This window comes from Anomalospiza imberbis, chromosome 1, assembly GCF_031753505.1.
Source record: "Anomalospiza imberbis isolate Cuckoo-Finch-1a 21T00152 chromosome 1, ASM3175350v1, whole genome shotgun sequence".
Taxonomy (NCBI): Eukaryota; Metazoa; Chordata; class Aves; order Passeriformes; family Viduidae; genus Anomalospiza; species Anomalospiza imberbis.
Window position 1 is genome coordinate 89447739 of NC_089681.1, and position 23984 is coordinate 89471722.

The following is a 23984-nucleotide window of genomic DNA, read 5'->3' on the forward strand; positions in this document are numbered from 1 at the left end:
CCCCCTTTAGCCTCTGAGAAGTGTCTTCTGTGTTAAACCAGGTTTCTGACCTCATTTCTCAAAGGAGTTTTAAATGAGGAGTATTAATTAGTGCCCCGTTAAGTACTTGCAGTCAAGTATGATAATTTTCTTGAAAGGATAATGTATTAGATGAATAAAAATACTCTCCATTAAAAAATGAATACAAAGTAATTTTAAACCACAAAGATTATTGTACATTTCTGAAAAATTAATGTGATTAAAGCAAAATATATTTAATAAATTAAAAAGACCCTGTAAGGCTGTTTATCTGGTTGGTCTCATATTAATTATTTTCAAATCTAGTACTAGACAACTTTGACCTTAACTGCAGGGATGGGAAGTGATTTCTTCCCTCACTGCCCTTTTTGGTTCGTAATTATTAGGTCTGAGTTGTGGGTGTGGTAATTTCCCTTTGTTTTGTGGGGTTTTGTTTTGTTGTTGTTTATTTGTTTGTTTTAGTGTTGTGTGGGGTTTTTTGCTTTTCTGATGTCTTTCTCAGAGATTGGCCACAGTGAAAAACCAGACCCTGGACAGTGATCAGAAATTATAAGGAAATTTCCTTGATGGATTTAGTTAATGTAACCTACTCATGTACTGCTGTCTGGATTTGGAGCTGAAAAAACTCCAAATAGCTGAATATTTTCAAGGATGTTTCCTTCTATTTGGTTTGTCTGTGATGTGGTATAGATTGTGTCTGCTGGGATCACGTAGACTTCCTTCAGTTACTTCATTTGACTTCACACAAGTTGTATTAATTTTTTCCACACTTAGTTTGGCCTGTCGATTATTTTTGGTTTAGGAACTTTTTTAGCTGTCTACTGAGCTTTTACACATTCATCTACTAAATGAGAATTGCTCTGTATGTTGTGGAAAACAAGAAAGTAAATGGTTGGAGCTGGAGACATAACCCAGATCTGTGGGTTTGCCTGGTCATTTTTGAAGTTTATCTATTGACTTAGGGAGGACATAAAAAGCTCAATGTAAAACTGGGTTTAAATAGTAGCCTGTTTAAAAAGCTTTGGGTTTTGTGGCACTAGGAATGAAGACACTTCCTCACCAGTCTCATAAAAAATGTTCCAAGTACTTTATCCCTTCTTGCTTGGCATGTTCTCTTGATGGGGGTACATACAGGGCAGGTATTTGGTATGTAATTCTCCCCAAACTCTTGTTCCCTGTAACAGGTCTGTGGTACAAATTCAGAGAATGCTAGCAATCAGTTCTCAAGGTCTCCTAGTTTACAGTTTGTTATGGTTTGGGTACCTGAAATCCATGTGACCTTTTGAAAATATTCTTCCAACAGACCAAAAAATAGAAGAGAATTTGAGTATCATACAATGCTCTCTCAGGTGCCTTCTGAACTTTCAGGCTATTTGATTATGGTGACTGCCAATTTTTTTTTAAGGCACACGTTTAAGTATTCTCTGTCTTTAAGAAGACAGCCTTTGCATCTGATTCTCTACCTTTGTATTTTATTTTCAGCTTTTCTCTTCTTGTCCTGTTGCAGCTTTGACAAGCTTGTGCAACTGAGGTGATGATAGCTTCCTCCATTTCTTATTGAATGAGTAAGATTTATATCTAAAGATACTTCTCTCAGCAGAGCTCTTACAGGCTACACATGAACAAGAGAAAGAGATTTTACTTGTCTTTAGGACACTAGCAGAGTCTCCTGTGGTTGGATAATTGACTATTGAAAGCCTTGAGACATTTCTTCCTTTGTTTGAGAAGGTGGTCGTGGCTGGAGCTCCTTGGTGGTGTATGAAAATAGCTCTGGACTTCAACAAGCGTGTTGTCTGTGTTAAATGGTGCTCACATAAATGTATGGGAGTTGTTACTCTGTTGTTACTATACCAGGTGCCTCCCAAGATGAATGGTCTGTACTGCTGTAATGTTTAAAAATATGATTATGAGTCTTTTCTGGTATTAAATGATACCAAATCTATCCCTGAAAATTACCTTGAAAATCCTCTTAGTACAAATGATCTCATTTTCAAAGCCACCTTCTCAGGTTACAAGTAAACTAAGCACCCGACTGGTTGTGGTTGTGGCAGCGCCATGGCTGCTGTAATGACACCCGCAGGTGTGGCCATGGGGATGTCCCTGTGCACAATCCATTTTGCGTGGCTCCCACTGTGCTGCTTGCCTTCCCTTGTTGTTTGTGTGTATTTTCCTCACCACTCACAGAGGACACAGTCAGACTTTTTAATATTATGACACTGCAGCTATAAATCTGTCAAAATTGCAAGGGCATAACAAAGAGTACATCTGACCAATGGGACTGTTATCTTTTTCTTTGCATTTCCATGGAATTCTAGATGACAGCAGCCCTTAATATAAATCTGTTATTTGCAAGGAGCTCTGTTTAAGCTAGCAAATTATTGTGCCAATGTGTGACACTAACCACACTGCAAAATAAAGAGCAGTGAAGTATTTATGATGCTAAAATAATTTCAGGTCATGTATTTTTTTTCCTTTTTTTTTTTCCTTTGTGTAGTTTTGCTTTTATTACTAGTGCTGAAATGGTTCTTGCCGCGCAAGTTAGAAAACCAGATTGAACCTCCTGTTTTTTTGTTGGGCTCCCAGCTGGAAATCCCTCCCTCGATTTTCCATTGATAAAAGTGTCACAAAGGGAATCCAGAGCAGAGGAATAGGCGGAAATAGAACAATGCAAAGTCTTGGACTTGAATCACAAAGAAAGTTAACTAATGTAGATACATTACTGGATGAGCTGCTGCTCCTTTCATGACCAGGTTCATTTACCTGTGGTCTTAGCATTTGTGGCTGCCCTCAAAGCCATGTAACAAATCAGCTATTTATTCTCTCTTTGCTGTGGAGGCTCTTTAAAAGGATATTGCAGAGCATTTTCTTCTCCCCCTTCCTATGGACTCTTTATTTGACCTTCAAGAATTCAGAGTCTCAACAGGGGCTAGAAAACTCGCATACAAGAATGCTTTTATTGTTAATCTATAAAATATGTCTTTCACTAATAAAATAAAGATGTGACATTTATAGAGCTCTGATAAGGAACATGGCAGTGGAAAAGGCTCAGGCCTCCTGCTGTTCAAATTAAGGGCAGCTGATTTCAGTGAGAGAAGAACCAGGCTTGTTAAATGTGCATTTTAACGTGTACTCAGGTGTTCCCATAATGCTCAAAAAACTTCCAGGAGTATTTTGTGAGAATTGAAAAGTAGCACCATAGAGAACTTTCTTCATTTAAGTGACTGAAGGTAATTGGTGCTCCTTCAGAGTTTTTTGAGAGGGAAGATTACATGAGTTTAGTTTCATTAATTAGGTGATGAAGTTTATACTTTTCCTAGACTTTCTTAGCATTGTATCACTAAAACAATGGCTTCTGTATTGCCTCTGTGTTTGACCTTTGTGTCAGGGTCAAAGAGCTGACATGATGTTTTCCACAGTGTCTCTGTGGTCACCTCCCTGTCACGCTGTAGGTGAGGGTCTGCATGCAATGGTGTGACCAAGGGACATGGAAGCCCCTGTAGAACACAACTGGTGCCAGTCTTGTGCTGAGGCCAGCCACGAGTGCGATGGTCTGTGATGCAGGAGCTCAGTCCTGAGTGAGGCAGTGACCTGCTTTGCTGCAGTGGGAGCAGCTGGTACTCAGCACCCCATACTAGTGCTCAGGCACATGGCTTGTTGCAGACACGGATCTCAGGAGATTTGCTGAGAAGCAAAGGTTGTCTTCTGTCCTACCTTCCCATGTGAAAGGCTAAGCCCTGCTCTTGTCTTTCCCTCCTGTTCTCCTCTGCTCTTTTTCCCCCCTCTTCCCCTTTTCCTGTCTTTCTTAAACCTGCCAAAATGAGAGACCCTCACACTGAAGTCTGTTTCCTGGTTCTGATGGTTTATTGTGATGGGGTAACAAGAACGTGCACAGTTGTTGAAGTATGGAATGATAATATAGCAGGAATGGGTTATGTAATGAGCAAATAAGTGGGATATGTTTGGCTTATCCATATGTTATTCAAGGGTAAAAAGGAAAGTATGCAGAATAGTGAGTGAACGAGAAGGAAGACTGGAAATAGTGTTTGGATTTATTGGACATTTCAAAGCTCTTCCTCTGACCCTGTAAATCAAAGCAGTTATATTTTGTGGTGGGTTTGTTTTTTTTTTTTTATTTAATTATTATTGGGCCACCCTTCCTTAGAGCCAAAAAAGGATATACAGCAGGCAAAAACACTTAAAGTTGAAAACCAAGTGAGAATAAATAATGGTGTGATACCTTAATAATGCTACTAAAAAATTGCTTTCCAGTGAAGCATACTGAATCCTAGGAGTAGTAACTGCTTTAAGTGATACAATTTGTCTAGCATTTTGACAATGCAGGAGTTTTTTAATCTTGTCAATGTAAGAGTCAGTAAAGTTGGGTTTCTTAGTGCCTCCACTGTGCCCAACATGCTATTTCCATGCAGACATTGACTCTTCATGCCTGTGCCTTTTCATCATAGTGAGAATACATGAAAGATAGGTACTCTGTGGATGAGTAAATACTACAACCCAGGCCATTTATTTTCATCACTGTTTTGCATAATATGCATGCAAATGCCATATACAGCAGAGGAAGATGCTAAGAGCTGGTTCTTACTAGATGCTAAATGGGATACCACTTGGTGAATGACTGCAAATAAAGCTACCCCACACTGTCCTTAAGAGACTCACTTTTGGAAAAGGCATGTTATCTGTAATAGTGGGCAGAGCATCCACTGAATCAGAGTGTTTTTGTTTAAGAAAGGGCTGCCAAATATTGAAGGCAGAGAAAGCAGTGTTGTTTTTTCATCCTCTTGGTGCCAAAGAAGCAAAAGAAGGTAACAGAAGAAAGGGGGAACATTCTGAAGGCGTTTGGGTTTTTTACTGTTACAAAAAAAAAAAAATGCTTGTAAGAAATGAGGGCAATTTAGTTGAGTGTTCTGATTTGGACAATTGTAACACTAATAGGATGGAAGCAGTATAAGCAGTTGCTACAATTATAGCTGCAGTTACTAAGAGAAATCCATGTTCTGTTATTTGAATGAAGCATTCACTGTGTCGCTGAAAAGCAGCAGTATCTTAAAGAGACAGGGAAGGAAAATTATCTTCTTTTTTGTTTCGTTTTGTTTATTTTATTATCCACATGCTTTTTTTGAGAAAGTCTGTTCATGTGGTTCATCCAAGAGTTCAAACCCAGTCTCTCCTGTGCACCCAAAGCAGTTTAAACAGTTTGAAAAAGAGAGTAAATGTGCATTTAAAAAGCATATATGTATACATATAAAAATGAAAGTATCTGCAAGAGAGCAAAATTGAATGATTGAGTTTGTATTCCCTGTAGCTCACTAAAACTTATGGATCATGCAAAATTATTCAAAGGGTAATTTACCTTCTATTTTCATCAGGTTTCTTAGTATTGTGAGCCATTATTTGCTTCCTTTCAGTGATATGTTAACAAACATGACTTTTCTTTGTGGATGCAGCTGAATTTTATTCATTAGAGAGATTACAACACATGAACAGTTGTGCCTTTAGAATACTGGCCTTTAAGCAGTTTATAAGGAGTATGTTTATGCTTTGGATGGAGATCACTTGGTGCTGATATTAGTCAAATTAGGTCTGAAGTCATGGAAATCTTAACTTTTCGCCCACTTCATGTATCTTTGACAATTTAGCATGTATGGTGGGCATTTTCCAAATGCAAACAGATGGTGTGCTCATAAACACCAGGACACAGAAAGGTGTTATTAATACTGGGTTTGTCTCTTTATAAATGAAGGATGCAGATCTATGGCTGGTAAAAAATTTAGCATATTCCTGTCAAGTAAAGTTATGCCAACAAAGATGGAATGAGAATCTGTCTTCCTGGCCACTATTTTTAAACACAATGCTGGAAACTGCTCATGTAGTTGTCTCTGTATGTGTATTTCTCTGTTCCCTCGCTGTCTCTGTGGCAAAATGTGTTCTCTAGCCATCCTTTTTTTATTTTTTTCCAGATGACCAAACACAGTTTTTCAACAGGTCTCAGCCTCTTTTCGTTCTTTAACCGCCTCTTATTCCTGTTTTTCCCATTTTCCAGTTTTGAATATGGAAGTAACTTCTTGCATCCCTATCCTTCCAGATGTAGCAACAGGATAGGATGTCTTTACTCCTCTCCTTTCCTGCTTTTCCCATGCCTTTGGATTCATACATCCTGAGGAATTGCTTGAACTTAAGCTCCACTTATGTCTTGCAAAAAGCCCAACAAAATAGTGTTAGTCACACCTGTATAACGCAGAGTGCTTGACAGAGTTAGTGCAGGCTGTGCTGGGGTTTGCTGTGTGACTACATGGATGCTTTGCAAATCCTGCTCTGCTGGCTTGCAGCTGGCTCTGGACTTGCTGGTGGATAACACTGAACCAAATTGGATGGGCTATTCCCATTCAAAATGTCAAATTTGTGTTCCTAATATCCAGTGAGGATGTAATATGATAGCAAAATAGTTCTGTAAAGGGTCATACACTGTTTTACTGTCAGTTTGTGAGGCTCAGACAGAAGGAAAAGATCAAAAACACTCGATGCTTGTTATTTATTAATTGAGTTCTGGCAGAGCCTTGCTACATTCTGGCTTTTTGTTTGTTTCTTTGTTTACAAACAAAAAAAGACAAGCACAGTTCACAAAATAAACTGAAAAAGGAAAGGAAAAGGAAAGGGAAATTTGTTAACAAAGATTTCTGACAAGGAAGAAATGGGATTTAGGGGCATTCGAGTGGAGGTGCCTTGGAATACAGGGAGAGCAACTTGGCATTGTGTCACCCTCTCTGAGTGCTGCTCCTGAAAGAGAAGGATGCTTTAGAGAATAGCAGACCATGAATCTTCTATGCTGGCACGCTGGGTTACCAGAAATTTTTTATCCTGGTAAGTTCTGTGGTGGGGATATTTTAAGTGCTTGCACTTTATGCACTTTGCTTGTATGGATTTACTTTCTTAAAAAAAAAAATCAAACTAGCAAGAAGCTTTAACTGTTTCTTCACTTTTCTGCATCTCTGCCTTGTTTCTGTACATATTCAGGTAAAGAATAGTACATTGAAGTACAGTGTCTTTCTTTACTAACTGTGGTTTCTTGACTTCAAAAGTCCAAAAACTGCTTAGAGCTCAGTCTTTTCTTCTGCAGCGAACGCTATGCAGACAGACCCTTCCATAGATGCCATGGCCCATGTGGAGCTGTGTCAAAGCCTGGGGTGTGAAGTTTACATTGCTGAAAGGTCTGAAGATTCAGCTGCTGGCCTCCCACCCCCAAGATTAAAAATTAACCAAATATAGGTTATTTTTTCACTGGGATAGCTAAGAACACATCTCTGATCAGCATAATACTTCATCCAAATTTTTACACTTTCTCCAAGGCCTGAAGACATTTTTTTATCTCAGTAAATTAGCAACAACAACAACAGCAGCAGCAACAGAAGTAAATTTAACAGTGATATATACTTACTTGCCTGCTCTCTCCAAAATGGCTGATTTTTTCCCTGAAACTTTCCCTCAAAAGATCAGTCTGAGACAGATATCACAAGATTTTAAATAAAATATTAAAAAATCTATTTCATGTTTATATGAAGCATTTTCTATTAAAATATTAATTCACTTACTTGCCAGAGTTGTAAAAAGCTAACACCAAGTCTCTTGAGAAAGAGGGTTGAATAGTCTTCAGTGTCATGGCTGCTGTGAGAATTGCTTTCTTTGGGCTCCTGGTCTAAAGGTATTGTGTTCAGCTGCAATTCTATATGCCCTGTCCTTGAGATACCCAATTCTTTGCCTTTCACTTTCCTCTGCTGCTGTTCTGTGGAGTGGTAGAAAAAAATGGTGCAGGAGATCATTCTTTCCAGGTCACTTAGATCTGCATTGTTTCAGCTCTCCTTTTCTTGTCTGCTTGACTTCACAAATGTTTCTTTCTTCCCTTTGGATTAGAGGTGGAACTTTAAAAAGGCAAAATACACAGCAAGACCTGATGGACTTCTGCTGTGGCCCTGTCCTCATCAGTTGAGCCCCAGGGGTTCTGCAGCTTACCCAGTAAACAAGAAGCCAGTGTCAGCTGCTGAAGCTCCTGCTGCTTTTCTCTGCTTTTACACCAGCAGTGCTTTTTGGACAGTAGTGGTAACCAGCAGGAGTCTCTTACAGTTCCTCTTGCCAGTTAAGTGACTGTGGTGGCTTTTCTTGAACCATGTCAAAACCAGGACCTGGGAGGTGCTACACAGTGTGCTCATGTCTGCACAGCTGCCTTGTTGAATTTGGCAGCATAACCAGTCGGGATACAGAAAATGTTTGCTCATCTGGGTCACCTGAAGAGAACAGGCAGGTCTAGGAAGCTGATCGGGGCAGGGCTACTGAAAGAACTTGTAGATTCCAGCTCTCCCTGGCTGTGAGCTGGCTTTCTGAAGCACTGCTAAAAATCCCCCTTGCTGTTCCTCTGTGCTCAAATCAGTCCCAGTTGAAGCTGGGAGTAATATTTGCATACCTCACTGGTTGTTCAGGCTAAATTAATATTTGTATAGCACACTGTGTTCCCCATATTGAAAGGATGACATGAGCACTGCTGTTTCTAGGCAGCTACATCCCGTGCTTAAATGTTGTAAATGTACTTAGGGCAGACAAGACTCATTGCATTTTTTTAGAAACACCCTGTCAGTGCCTTGGTATATGTGTGAATGCCTTTTTTTTTACATAGGTGATGTGTTTACTGTAAAGCTGAAGCTCTCTTTTGTTGGAATAGCCCTGTTTCAAAGGTTGGGGGTTGTGTTCATTTGCCATTTTTTTATTCTGCTTGCTACTGCATTTCATGCTGGGGGTAGTATCAGGTAGCTTTTCTGCTTACAAAAGGCTTCCAGTGCATGCATAAATCCACTAGCAATGCTTTTTCTTAAGCTGAGAACATAAATAGAGTAGGTTATTGTCTGATAAAGCTGATTGATATTCCTTAAATCTTGATCTCATCCCTTACTTATTCACACATCATCTGCACAGAAGATATTTCTGCTGTCTTTTGAACTCTTGTTTCACACAGCCCAGTGAGATGTTAAAAAATAATAATTTTATAAATCTTTGCTAAACCAAATTAAAGCATTAATTGAAATTTGGGAAAAAATCTGAAAAAATAATTAATTCAAGCTAATAAATGTTCTGGTCATAGATCATCAAAATTCTTCTGCAGTGTGTGAAAGAGGGTGATTTCTCGAAAGGTCCTGTTTGAAAAGAATCTGCTGGAGATGACAGCATCAGGCAAAATAGAAGAAGCCATGGCATTAGTGCTGTTGCATGGTCAGCATTGCGGCCTGAAGAGCAAAGCAGCACCGTCTCCTGCAGGAAAACCTGGGCTTGTAGCTCTCAGTAAACAGGATTCTGCTGGTTGTGTCATGCTGCCATAAATCCTGAGCAGCTCCATTGAAATGGAGGGAATTACTCCAGATTTATGCCAGTTTCAGTGAAAAGAGGCTTTCTGCTGAATGGATCGGGGCAGCCACTCGCCAGGTGGAAGGGAAAAAAAGTGAGTCAGCTTTCTGCAGTTGTTGCTGGTCACTGGCTTTTGCCAAGAACAGAGTCACAGATTTCCTTTTTTATTTTTTCCCTTCTTCTTCTACCTAACCCCCCCCCCATTTTTTTTTTTTTTTTCCCTGGGTGAGTGACTGCTTTGCACACTGCACAGAAAAGAGGACTTAATTTTTGAGGGAAGAAGGGGTCCTGTGGCAGGATGAACTAGCCTGAGTCCTTGCTGTGAGCAAGGAGCTTGTGGAGGGGCAGATCACCCTTGCTAGAAGCATTTGGCCCCTCATTTCAGAGTATGGAGTATTGGCATCTGCTTGTCGCCCTTGGGACAGACGTTTGTCAGAGGGAGTTCTCTGCGTGGCTGGCCTCGTATTTCTGTGTGCATGGCAATACCCCGCTGAGGAGAGTGAGAGCAGCTCCTCCCGCGGAGCACAGACTGGAGCCAAGCCTGCAGCAGAGCAGAAAGAGCTGCAGCTGGGTGCTGCCCCTTACTTTCCCCACATCTGCAGTCACCCTGCTCTGCCTCCCCAGCAAGCTCACAAGCGAGCGGCTGTGACCATTGCCTGCACCCAAAAAATAAAGTGAAGGGGGGGGAAAAACCGTGTAGCTAGGTTCTAGGGCCATGTGCTAGTTGAGTAAATATTGGGGTTTATTTTGGACTACCCAATAAGTGTACTCCAAGTTTAGAAATGGTGTTAAATTACTGCAATGAAAAATGGAATTTAAAATCTCTAAGTGGAGAAGACAATAGCGTACTGTAGATCTCTGAAAAAACATGGGTTGTTGAACTGAAGCTCCCTGAATGTTTCAGCCCATCTGTCTTGATAGTTTCTGTGTCTTAATCACGGATTTCATGAAGTGTCTAATTTTCTTTTTTTAGCTTTCTGTCTTCCTCTTGTACAAAAGTTAAGACAGGGAAATCATCTGAGCTGGATTTACTTTTGCATTCGAGAGAAAAGCATTCTATAAAAAGAAGTGAGTGGTGTGTGTGCTGGGAAACCAAGTTTGTCTGCTTTGGGTTTGGGGAGCAAGATTTTCCCACCCTCAGTTCTGCTATTGCAGTGGTTATTGGGACAGCTGGGGAGTGCAAGTAGAGGTGCCTACCCCGTAACCATCAGTGCTTTTAATGGTCTGGCTCTGGTCCATGGATGTCCAAACAATGTGGACTGGCTCTACTTAAGTCACTGGCAAAATTCCTTTGCTGTCCCTCCCACTGCTGCCACTGTTCCTGGCAGCTGTCAGGACATACTGGCAAGTCCCTGAGCCCTCTTGCACCTCGGGAAGTCTGCAACAACTCTTCTGAACTGGAGAATTGCTTCCTATTCATAGCTGTGGGGTGAAAAGCACAAACCAACCAACAGAAACGTCCCCCCCAAAAGTCACAGCATTTTAATTGACCCCTCAGGAGGGTCATTAAAGGAGGTTTGAGCATCTCCAGATCCTTCCTGTGTGAATCCATCACACAGAGCCTACTCAATTTCACGCAAGAATGGAAATTTTTGCCCCTGCCCTGCACAGAGCCCAGATAAGGCCATGTATATTTGCAGTGTGTACTTCTGTAGTATGCAGAAGATGCTGATTGACATTAATTAGGAGTGGGAGGTGTGAAAGTATAAAAATAAAATTCCTTTCTGTCAGGTTTACTATTAGAAGTGAAGTACATGGTGTGACACTGAGTGCATGTGAGCGTGCACGTGTGTCTGCGTGTGAGTGTGTGTGGAGTGGAGGGTGTGTACTCAGTATTTAGAACAATAGTGGGAGTGAAGCAGGTTGGAACATCTGTAAAAATCTGCGATTACAACCTTTTAGTTGGGAGCTCCTCAGTGAAATGTGCTTTAAAATGGTTTCATTTCCATTGCCAGTTCAAAATGCCATGCTAAAAAGCACAGTGCCAGAGGTTGCAACTTCTGTCAGTTCAGCTGCCTCTGCCCAGCTTTGCGCTGCTACAGTGACTGTTGTGAGAAGCAGTCAGAAAGTACAGTATTTTTGCTAAATTTTAGCAAGAGCAATACTTTGAAAATAAATGGATCTTTATTTAACAAGCTCCAGTATTGCTCTGGTTCCTAAAAGTTATTAATTCCTTCTCTGTGTGTGTACTAAAAATGAGAAAAAAAAAGTGAATTCTGCTTTGTTAATGGTTCAAGAAGTGTGTTGTTGAATGCACTTAGCTTTCTCTTACAAAATAAATGGGCAATCATCTGTGTAACTTAAAAAGCATATTATTTGGATCTTAACTGCGTTAGAATATCTGAGCTCGAGAACTATTGTGTATAAAATTTCTTCAGTATCTGTTTTATGTGGATGATAGTGCCAGAGAGTTATCTGTGGAGCTTCTAATAGATGTCTGACTGTCCATCTGCTCTATGTGACTGTTTATATTTATCCTTTATATGAGAAAGTTCGAGACATGGGCACTCTGTCAGCCTAACTCATCTGTCACTGAAGTGGGTGGCACTGACTGAAGACCTCCTCCCCAGTGGTTGGGACCTTTCCATGCAGAACTGCAAGACTGTGTTTGGTCTTCACTGATTATAGCTAAAGGACAAATCTCCTTTTTTCTGTTACACCTCTGAAATTATGTGTGTTACCCCAGTTTTTGCTTGTGTAAGTAAGCCTCTTTAAAGTGGACCCCTTTTTATTATTATTGTCCAGTGATTCGATGGAAATGAGTTGCTAATCTCTTAATTTCCTAGCAGAATTGTTCTCTGTTGACAAACTGACCATCTGCTGAGGGAGAGGGTGGGAGTGACGCCTCAGCTCTCCAGATCTGCAAGGTACTGATAGTACATGCTACAGGTACTGTGAGTTGAGGCTGCTTGTGCTGGGCCTGTGATTGAGATACAGAGCTGTTACTTAGGCCTTCTGGTTAAGTATCATTTTCTGTCCATTACTGAAAGTAGATTTAATATTTTGGACATTCAGTTAAGATACTCTCATCCTCCTATAAGGGAAGCACCAAAGCTGACAACACCATTTTTTACTGGCCTCACCAACATTGGTGCTGTTGCTTTATCATTATAATATAGAACTGGCTTAACACCACCCCTCACCCCACCCCCCAAAACCAAACAAACAAGCAAAAAACCCGCAACACCTACCCAAAAAATTCGCTCCTGGCTTGCTGATGCTCATCCTTCTCCTTACAGGCTGATACTTTGGGTGAGGTGTCACATCTTGCTGAGAAGGGGCATGTGGCTTCAGCTAGGAGAGATTGCTGACCGTGGGAACGTGGAGCTAAGAGTAATGCTGGTGGATATTTTCCAGCCAGCTTTGGTGTCAAGTTTACAGTGTGCATGTGGTACAGCACTTCACATGCTGTGTCACAAAGACAGGAGTTCAGAGGCTTCTCCAAATGTGTGCCAAAGGCCCCTCTTAGTTAATTGAGCTGCACATGGTTTGTGTAGAGGGTGTCTGGGCTTGTCGGGAAGATGCTCCCTACACTGACTCTGGCCACAGGCACACCTGGTCTGCCACAGCTTGGGTGATGTGCATGGGGAAATGTTTGAATTAGCTACAGAAGCACCAAAACCAATTCACAGGTCCACAAATACTGAGGTTTCCCCTTCAGAAGAAAGATGCTGTAGTTTGGTTAGGAAAACCACAGGGAGGTTGATTTCTGGGTTTTGGTTTTGTTTTCTTCGTTAGTATAACTTATTTGTGTTTGAAAGGGTTAAGCAGAGATAAGTTCATGGTTGAAGCTGCAGTGGTGGGTACAGAATGCATGGCATATCTGGTGTCGAAGAAGTTGTTTGTAGACACATATGTGTAGATAAAAATATATTGAGTTTTCAGTAGTGGTTTTTTTTTTTTTTCCTGGCTGTAATTGTGATGTTACTAGCAATTAAAGACAACTGGGTTTTATGACTGTGTTTTCTTGCTGTAAGCCTCAATTCAGTGAAGTGAGCAAATGTATGTGAACTGTGAAGAAAAAAGAAAGGGAAAAAAAAAGGAGGAGGGCAGAGTAAAACCACTATAATTTGAAATCATCCTCAGACTGTTTCTGTGTTTAAAGTCTGGTCAAGTAGTGTTCTTGGGAGAATTAATCAGAGCTTAAAGAGTTCAGTGCATATTCAGTGTCTTCTAGAATGAGACCTCTACTGATTGAAGAACTATTTGTTCTTTGAGACTATATCTATAAATATGTTTTCCTTCTTGGTGACTGTAACTGCTGAAGTCAAACCTACCAATATTTTTGGTTAGACCAACCCACAGGGTTTGATCTTCATACACATAAAGACCACTTTACACTCTTGAGGCAAGTAATATGATCTTGAAGCAGGCTTAAGTCATACAGTTTATTTTGCCTTCTTCCTCTTTTCATACTGATTAATATATTAGGCTGTCTAAACATAAAATACACAAGTAAAATTTGTGTGGGAAAACACTGTGTAGGTATATAGCCTTCAGTGATTGGGTAGCTATTTGTAAGCTTGAATTAATTAGTTGGGCTGACATGCAATCCGTTCAGCTTTGTGGGGGCTGGACAGTTTGTGGGCAAGCAGGAGGGAAATCCTTTGAGGGATGTGTCATTGTAGGACATTCTATATTCAAGATTTTTTTGGAGAGGGGAAAAGAAAAGTACTATTAGATTATGTGCTCAAGAGCCTCCCTGACATGAACATAGTTTAAAACCAGAGCCTGTGTTTCGAATGGTTCTTCAGTTGTCATCATGTTTTTCAATTCTGTGTTAAAAAAAAAACCATTAAATTATTTTTAACACAATGCGTAGAGACAGTGCTTGAAATAGTTTGTAATCAGCTAGACCAAGTCCTGTATGGTGCTTTTCTGTTACTGCTTATAGAAGAAAACAGTTTTTGCACAGTTCAAATGCTTTTCATGTCAGCACTGATCACATTTGTTTGCAGTCTATGAAAACCGAACATTAGATTTCACCTCAAAGGTATTCTAAGAAAACTTTTTACTAATCATTGATTGTATTTTAGAAACATGGTAGTATTGAAAATGTTACCATAGCTATAGCCATGGAGTCAGAACAGAACTGCTATTATTTTTGGAGTGTGTCTAAATCAGTAATTTTTCAAGTGGAAAGGCTGGCAGAATTTCATTGTGCTTGTCAAAGTCGAAGTTACTCACTTCCTTCCAATTCCTCCAGTTTTACTGATCTGATTGGTGAAAGCAGAACACAGCAATGCAGGATACGCTCCCAGAGCCCAGCACGTAGGGAGCCTGCATGCAGCACGTCAAAACCAGCCTGAATTCTCTCAGGCCTCCCTGTGTCTGTCCCGACTGTGCTCCCCGCAGATGGGGAAGGTGTGGTGCCTCCACTGCTCAGATTGCAGAGTCGAGTCTGGAGGTAGGCTCATGGCCAAAGCGCAGCATGGCAGAGAGCTGAGGCTGGATCTCCCAAGTCCCACCCAAGGAGTCTTGGCACTGCATCATCCTTCCTCTTTTCTGCAGTTTAAAGACCTGTTTAATACTGAGCAATGGTTGTAAACGTGCTTTTCAATGCCATCGACTTGCATAAGTGAAACTCTGGGAAAGGATGCTGTGGAGCTGCCAACACAACTTGTCTAGGAAGTTTTCTTTACTGGGGAATGTTAAAGTGGTATTACAGTTTTCTTTTTGCTGGGGTGCTTTTTTTGCTCTGTGCATCAGTGATGCTTGGGTGGGTGCGTTCCTTTTTTCAGATTGAGATTTGGAGTTGTGCTTTTCATTCTTCACTTACACTTAAATAGTAAACCAATGTTTCATAACAGCAGTGTTTTCAAATTCTGTGATAACTGAAGTGTCCTAGTGATTATTTATTGGGAGTAGAAGTTTATAATTGTATTACCTTTGGGCTAAATTAGAAGGATAGTGCTTCAAGCCTTTTTAAACACAAAATATAACAACTTGACATTCCACAGCATACATAAATTGATGAAAGTAAAAAGACCATTTGGTTGGAGGCTGTACATAATGATCTCATTTGTTATTATGTGGTCTGCAGAGGCTACTCTCAAGACATGTAGGATTTTTTCCTTTTTAATGTTTCTACATCAGGATGATGGAGATAAGTACTCCATAGATATGTGGCCATCTGGTTCTCCCAATTACGCTAAATTTACCAGAAGAAAAAGTAATGTATTTGCCTTTCTAAATATAGTTCTTTTTCCATGATTGAAAATTGAATCACTTATTCTATGGAAAACTCTGATATTCTGTAGTTTCCTTTATTCCAACTTGAATATTCTTAGGAAAAGTAAACCCTTGATTTCTTAAAGTAAGTTTTGTGGGATTTTTTGAAATTTTTCTTCTTTTGCTGTCATTTTTGGATCCAGATGTTCTCCAACTGTACAAACCAAATAAAGGTATTAGTTGACCTCTTTTGTTCCTCAGATTACAGCAAAAATAAAGATCTTAAAATAAAGATCTTAAAATGCCTTAGAAGGAAAGGCAGTATAAAAGAAAGCCTGCTGGGAAGAATAATTTAGGAAAGAAATTTGAAGCACTTCCGTAATAAATCCCAAACTTAATAAAACTCTTTGTGATTGGGTTTGGTCTCAGAATTGTATTTCTAGTTTGGAGCCTTCCACTGGCACAATGTCTTCTAAGAGGGTTTGGTGTGTGTTTTGGGTTAGTATGAGTGGTTTCAGTTGCTGAAGCAGTTGCAGGAGGCACGTTACAGGCAGTTCAGATCTCGCTGTGAAGCTGTACAGCGATCTCAGTGAGTGAAAATATGTGCAATGATCTTGGTGCCACTAATAAAAAAGAGTGATATTAATAACAATGAGAAGAAGAGGGACCAGCATTTGATGTGATGACAGTTTCTGTTTGCCAGCCAAGTAAATGTGTCAGAAGGTCACCAAAGAGTATCTATGGCAACCAAGAGAAGATGATGGCTCTGCTGGATCAGTGTTGCTTGTTGGGTATAACCCCAGGCGGTGAACTGGGATATGACCTGATTAGGACTGAGCTACTAGCTGAAAATGATAGTATTTATCAGCCACAGTCTTTAAAAATCAGTGAGAAGCAGAAGGAAAAATTGGTGGAAAACAGAAAAAACAAGGACCAAGAAAGTTTGTCTGATATCTTTCCAATTAAAAAACTCAGACTATTCAGTACACATAAAAACATGGTAAGCCTGATCTCTGGAAAAAAGGAAGTTACTTGTCATTTCTGATAGGAATGTTCTTACTTTGCCGTGTCTTATTTTTTCTTTAAATTTACTTTTTTAAAGAAGTAGGGTTTGGCAGGAATCTTACAATCCAACACCAGACTTGCCATTGGGCCAGCCATAAATTTTGTTAAGTGACATTTCTTCTATGGTTTTAAAAACTAAAAATAAATGAAAGATCACCAAGTCTTTTAAGCCTTTGATGGAAATCTAGCAGCTTAAATATTGTTGAAATCCAGTCTGTGGGGTGAGTTAACTGAATTCCCAGTGTAGCAGCACTATTTAAGCAACTGTCTTAGATAATAAATGGCAATATGCTCTATGACTCACTTGAGGGGTCATTATTTTTGGCTGGCCTGAAAGACGGTGTTGTTTGCTGGGCTGCAGTGAGGAAGGTATCAGCCTGTTCCATGTATGTGATCAAAGTGATATAGTGGAAGAGTGAGGTCAAGTTTCCTCAGAGACTACCTGGGATGCAGGCTGTGGAGAGGAGATGGATTCCCCTCCCTGTTTCCCCAAAGCTGTTTCTTTGGCCTGTAACCCACAGCTGCTGTGAAAGTGCTATGTGTTCCTTTCCCTTCACCATCCTCCATTTTGTACTACAACATGGGAGTTACAAGTAGTAGTACTCCTTACTACTACTAAGGAGTAGTACTGCATGTGGTACTTCAGGATCTGAAGGGCTATGGAATTATATTATTGAGGGGATTAATAATCTCTGGCACACCTTGTAATTCGCTTCCTAGTAATGAACATGCACGTAAATAATGTAGTAAAGATCTGCACATAGAATGTTAAAAATCTGAAGTTTGCCTGGGTGTTCTTTTTTTCCCCATGGATCTGCTGTATCTTTTATAATTCAAAGCTTTGCATCTGAAGCATTTCTTGCTGCTGAGATGGTCTCCTCTAGCATGACCCCATGCTCTGATCCTTAGTTTACTCAGAGCCAACCACAGACCAGCTGCCTTGTGAGCACGGCCTGCTCCTCTCAAACCCTCGTTTTAGTTTTCATGTTCCTACGTTTTGTCAGGTGCCAGCTGGCACCACAGCTGCGCTGGTGGCACTCAGAGGAGCCCGGGGTCACTGTGAGCTCAGCTGGGTACTGGCTGCTGCAGGGGTGGCACCAGCAGCCACAGGGAAACTGGGAGGCGTTTGTCACGTTGCTCTTGAGGTGATTCCACTGCATACTCATTGGGCAACGTGAAGAGACTTCTAGTTCTTCTGTATCTCTGCCAAGCAGAATGTTACTACAGAGCATCGTCATTCAGCTAGAATAAAGGGAAATAAAGGGTGAAAATGTTTGCAGGATCGCAGAACTGTTGACTCTTTCAAACCCCTACAAAAGTAAATAATTGAACAAGGCTACAGCTTGGGTTTAGCTGTGGATGTGCAGCTCAAGCTGTAATTTTCTATTCTGAGATAAACTCTGGTTATTGTTTAATGAAATAGAGAGTCAAGGCTTTAAATTGCAAGCAATTCAGATGTTTTTGTTCCACAAGATTGTGTAGCATTTTTTGTTTTGTCTTTGGTCTTCTTGTGTGAATATCTAAAAGTTTACTTTGGTAAGTCCAAGTGGCAGAGAACATCGTTCGTTTTGGCATGATGAGAACAGCCAGGTGGTGTTTCTCAAAGTTCAGAAAGCCTGAAAGGAGGGGAGAATAAGTCAGACTGATGAGTTTGAAATAATTTCTGACTGATGCTTGTCTGCATCCATGCTTTCAGTGTCTGTGTAAAGCATTACAATGGTGATTCTTAAAAACCCAACAAAATCTGTTCCTCTTAGTACACAGAAACTGCCCTAGAATTTTCCTTGTTATCTGTTTTTGGATCCTGTTTGGTTGGCAGCACAGTACAAGCTATAGCTGGCACCCACATGATGCAGTGCTAGGCTTTGTGTAAAAATACACTAGAGTGTATGTGGGCAGGGCCGTAGCCTCTGCAGTTGCTCTATTTGTAGCATGGCTCCTTCATCTTTTGCATGTTCCTGTATGTGATATTTGGGCAAATTTTAACAAACCTGTCTTAGGGTCTGAAATAACAACCAGCATCGTATCAAAGCACTTAGAGTATTATGAAAGGAACATGCTTGTACAGCAGGACTATTTATAGCTGGCCCTTTTGACTGATGTAAGGGAAAGGTATTCCAAAAGTATTTGAAATAGCTACAGATTTTTCTACCGTGTCAAAATGCAGTGCTTAGAAATCTCACTGTGAAAGCCTATATTGATTAAAACAGCTTCCTCCTCAGTTTCTGGGCATGCTTATGACTTGAAGGCCATTATGATCAGTTGCTTTCACAACAGTGTGCTGTTGTTGGACTATAAAGAACAGTGCACAGGTATGGTATATTCACCATGATCTGGTGCAGAGGGTCTACCTTTAGTAATGGCATGAAGTGTTTTCTGGAAGACAGATTAAGTGTTTCAGCAGTTATGTCATGTGAAACCCATTCAATGTCACCAACCTCACCTTCTCCTAATTTGAACAAAACTGTTTCAAGAAGTAACCTGGGTTTTCTCATACCTAAGCACTTGAAATATAAGGGAAAATGAAAGTGGATTTTATTCCTCCTAAGTGCAAAAGAGCTATTGGAAATGTTTTTAGACAGGCAAACTGTAGATTCAAAAATATGTGTAGCAAATTTATCACAAACAAGACATGTTTATTTCCTCACTCATTTGTTTCAGAGACACTTTAAACTTTTGCTTGTTTTCTGAGATCATAAGTTGCAGACATTGAAGAGGAGAAAGCAGAAGACCAATAGCAGTGATGGCAGAAACACCACTTATATGCTTATTAAATAAAAACTGTTTTGCTTCCAAGTTCTTAAGTGCTTTTCTTATTTAATCTGGTTTGCCCAGCCTCTCTTTTTAAGTCATTTGTTTTGCTCAAAAATTGCAAAGAAATTTTTTGTCAGAACATTCTTTTGGTTTAGATAATAACATTTTTTTTTGTTGCTTTTGTTCAACATATAAAATAAAACATTTTCAGATTGAGGGTTGGCCCTCATTAACTGGAATTTCAGGAAGCAGAAAATGGGAATGCTAACAGAGTATGTTCAAATAAATCATTATTAATTGCACGCAGAAATACTCTGACTTCATTTGTGTATGCTTATCAAGTTTTTACTACTACAGTTTCTGCTGTTTAAGAATACAACTGAGAGTATGTAGCATCAGTATCTGTTTGAATATACCCCTGGTTCAGCTTTCACTGCCAGAAAGCACAAGCCCTGCTTCTGCTGCAGTCTGTTGTTGGCAGCTATAAAGAGCTGTTGATGAGAGCAGACTGGATCCCGAAACTGGGCATCCTCTGTGTGCAACATGGATACAGATACTCCTTTCCTGAATCAGTGAGCATCAGTCTTTTCTGACAGAGGATTCTGCTTTGTTCACCTTTGTTTCCCTGCTTTCTCTTTAATAAAAAAATGGCCTTCTCCAATCCCCTACCTGTTGCACAAAGGTTCTTGCAACATTATTTGACTGTATGTGAGTTTCTTGTTGCCGTTAGAGCAGCCTGCATGATACATCTTTCTGTGCTGTTGAAGCTGGTTGTAATATTTCTGTCTGTGCCCTGCCACAATTGGGACTTAGGAGGCCCAGCTATTTTGCAAGGCAAATTTCTTTCCTGCTCACTGCTGCCAGTGTGCAATTCTGGTTTGCCCGAGGTCCTTCCTTTCAAAAGTCACTCTTGCCATATTGGCAGGTGGAAGGTGCCCATTTGATAGAGGAGGGAGAGGATAAAGGGTCAAAAGAGTAATTTTCATGCTTTAAGCTGCTGTCACTGAAGTGATGCAACACACTTGCTGTATCAGCCGTTTGTTAAGCTGCTACGCCACTTTACTGTTCGTCAGCTTCATCAGTGTGTTCAGCATTTGGTGATGAAGGTTATCCAGGGAAAGGAGATTGCAGTTTGTGGAGATGTAATCATGTGAAAGTGGTGGCCAGAGGAGCCCAACTCCCCAGCCTCAATGGAAAATGCATCCACAGAGAGCAGTTCCCCTGGCTCTGATTTGTAGCGTTTTTCTTTAACCAAGGTTAAGTCAGAAAGCACAGCTGCCTCCTACTGCTTTGTCGTACTTCACAACTAAGGAAGGAGAAAAGTTTTCCTCTTAACAGCTTGATGCAGTCAAGATCCAAGAAGCCCCAAATTCTCTGTAGTTGTGTTGTTGCTGCCAACTTTCAGACTCATTTGGGGGCATTATGTTTGATCAGTCTGTGCTTCTTTCCCTTACACTGTGGGGTTTAAATCCCTTCCACTTTTGTGTGGAAAAGCTGCTAGTGAGAGTCAGCTGGGTTTTGTTTTCCATGCTCCATTCTGAGCAGCACAGCCTGAAGATCTCCTAGTTTTATGCTGATAAAGTTGCCTTCTTTCTGAAATCATGTAATATAGTGAGGTTCTGTGAGTCCAGTACTTAGCTGGATGAGATAGGGTGTCAAACCATCTGTTCTGAGGGTTTTTTTTCTGATTCCAATTAGTTTTTATAAATTTGACTGTGCCTTTGATGATATTTTTCATGTCCTTCCTTCTAAAGGAAGGAAAGGCAAAGGCAGTGCTTTGATCTGTTATCAGTTCCATGGATTCCTATAAAGGTTTTTTGAGTTTTTTGTATTAGGGTAAAAAAAATATCTTAGGACCCGTTTTTAAAAACAGATGATCGGCCTAGGGAAGGAGCAGTGGGATGGTTACCAGTGATGGGAAGATAAATAGGAAAGCTGAGTAACATGGGAAGGAGCTACACGTTGAGACTTGGGTTGAGAAGATAGTGTAGGTGGGAGCCGGAGCATCAGTGAAGTGTGTACAAGGTAAATGAAAACGTCAGATAGGAAAGAGTGAGAGGGTAGAGAGCAGAAAGCAAGTGTATTGGAAGATGCTGGCACTGGATTTGAGAAGCAGGAGTCTCTGTTGTTGTATATAATACTTCAGCAGTGAAAAGATTGGAGTTTATTCTTGTTGATGTGCTAATAAGACCTCAGGGGTTTATATCTTACCTCTCTGGAAACTGAGCAGCTGCATAGTGAAGAGATCTGCCACAGCAGACATAAACCAGTTGTTGGTTGTTGGAAAGGTCTCACCTTCGGTCCCTCTTGTGCAGTCAAGGGGCTTGTAAAGGAGTGTGAGCATTCAGCATTGTATGCAACTCCTGTTCTAACCCGTGTCCTATGCTATTCTTTTGAGTTTTCATAAATTGTACTAGCTAATGCTCCAGTGGCAAAATACAATTGCTATCATCATCCATGTTGCTAGGAAAAATGATGGTATTTTTAAGTGTGTTTAAGGGTATCCAGTGGTGAGGTGCTTCAGGATAAAGGTTTAATTCTCAGTTTATTCCCCCTCAGTTATGCTCATGCAGATTGCCTTTCAGTAACACAGAAGAAATAATGATCAGTTCTTTGAGCCTTTCCTTCATTATTTCTTAAATTAACAAACTGGCTATCCAGAAACATATTTTGAGAGAAAAAAAAAATTTCTTGGACTTTTTTGTATTATCTGAGACTAAGGTGTCTCACTTGTAATTAAGAAATAGGTTTTTCATAACCATATTGTACTTCTTTTTGTGCCACACATACATCTCTTTCCAGCCTTTATCATCTAGCAACTTTTGATGCATTCAAGCTTAACTTAATATTAGTTGCAGGCTTTTACATAGTTATTCTAATCTTAGTTCTTTTCAAAAGAAGGGCAAATTACAGAAACAATTCTTGTGAGATACAAACTCCTAGATGATGACACCAATTTACTTTTCACAGTTAGGCACAATAAATTACTTTTCACTGCAGGTGAAATGAGCTGCACTGACATGTTTCTTTTTCCATAGAACACAGTTGGGTTCTGGGACAGGGATGAAGAGTTAGCAGTCATGAAACTGAAGCAGCATTTAAGTTTTTATTTAACTTCATATTTATCTGCTTGAAAATCTGTATGGAAAGCTGTATGGACAAGTTATTTCCCTATTGTCTTTTAATTTCCTGTTACCTGTGAGGAATTTGCCCTTAACTTTGTGATTAACCTGGAACCCTACAGGCATTGCTTTTTCAAAAATTCCTTTTGTGAAAAAAGGAGTGTCTCTATGTAGGAAACATGGAAAAGAAGTCTCTTGAGTCAGCTACATTTTTGATGAAGCAGATTATATTTTCTTATGGCCTGATACAGTACTAGATTATTGCAGTCTCATGCCTTCTTAATTTCTTTCATCAGTGGACTTATTTCAGCATAAACCTGGTACAAGGGATGGCAGAATTATCCTTTCTGTGTGTAATTATTCTTTAGTATGCAAGGGTAGAGTAGTACCTTCTGGAGGCCAGCCCTATTAAATCTGCTGCAAATGTGATCTGAGGCTTTGAACACTGAACTTTAAGTACTTTAAACAAAATTTTGAAAGTTTTTTTTTTTTTTTTATTGCAAATACACCAAGGATTTGTTACAAGAGAGGGTCTAATGCCCTTAGCCTGTAATGAGCCCCACAGAGGCAAATCTTACCTTGCTATTTACTCCAAAGCCATTTACTCCAAACTCCAGGCAGTTTGCCTGCCTCTTGGTGAGAGATATATAAGAATAGGCCCTATCAGAAAAACACAGCTATTAAGTACCTTGCCCTAACCTGAAATAAAATCTTCTTCTTTAAGGTGAGTTCATTGTGCTGTCTTCTCTGATGTCATGCTTTTACTGACTTCTTGTGTTAAAGACATCCACACTGTATCTCTGTATTTATAGGGAGAAGACAGAGTGATAGGCACTGAATATCCACTGTGTGTATCTGACAGTAGAAGACAGAGGAGGTTGTCTGTCCTTTAGGCAACCTATAGCCTGCAAAATCAAATGTTTTAAAAGCCCATATTTTAAAAGTCAGTTTTTGCCCTTAGAGGTGCTACAGGACATTTAGCTACAGTGTATGTATTTGCAAGATTCAGCGTTTGTGTTTTAGAAATCTCTATTTTTTCCCTGCTGGTGCTAGTCTTGTCTGTGTTTCACAGCTATATCTGTTAAGGTCAGAGCTATCAAATCTGGTTAGTCCCAGCCTGATTTTCAGAGCAGGCAAGTCTCCTGCAACCCTCTACTTCATTTTAAAGGGCCTCTGGGTGCACACAGCACTACTGTGAAGGAGGCCAGCTATTTAGGTCCCAAAATATGGATTGGTACCTAATTTAGTGTATCCAGGGGTGAAAATGTTGGCTTAGTATTCTCTCTCCCTGGGACTCCTCCTATTCCATGTATTGCTTCTTGTATTTGAGATGGGAGCTGTCATTCACTGTAAGCCAGTACAGAAGCCAAGTAGGTCAGTGCCTCCAGGCACTGCTGTATATTATACATCCACCCCCACGGGTGAGTTACCACCCTCTGTTGAATCTTACTG

General features: G+C 40.2%; 1 protein-coding gene across 32 annotated transcripts in view; it reads left to right on the top strand.

Moving 5' to 3' along the window:
* The window catches only part of ATXN1 (ataxin 1), a 312015-nt gene that overhangs the window by 165255 nt on the left and 122776 nt on the right, over positions 1 to 23984 (top strand). The window lies entirely within an intron of this gene.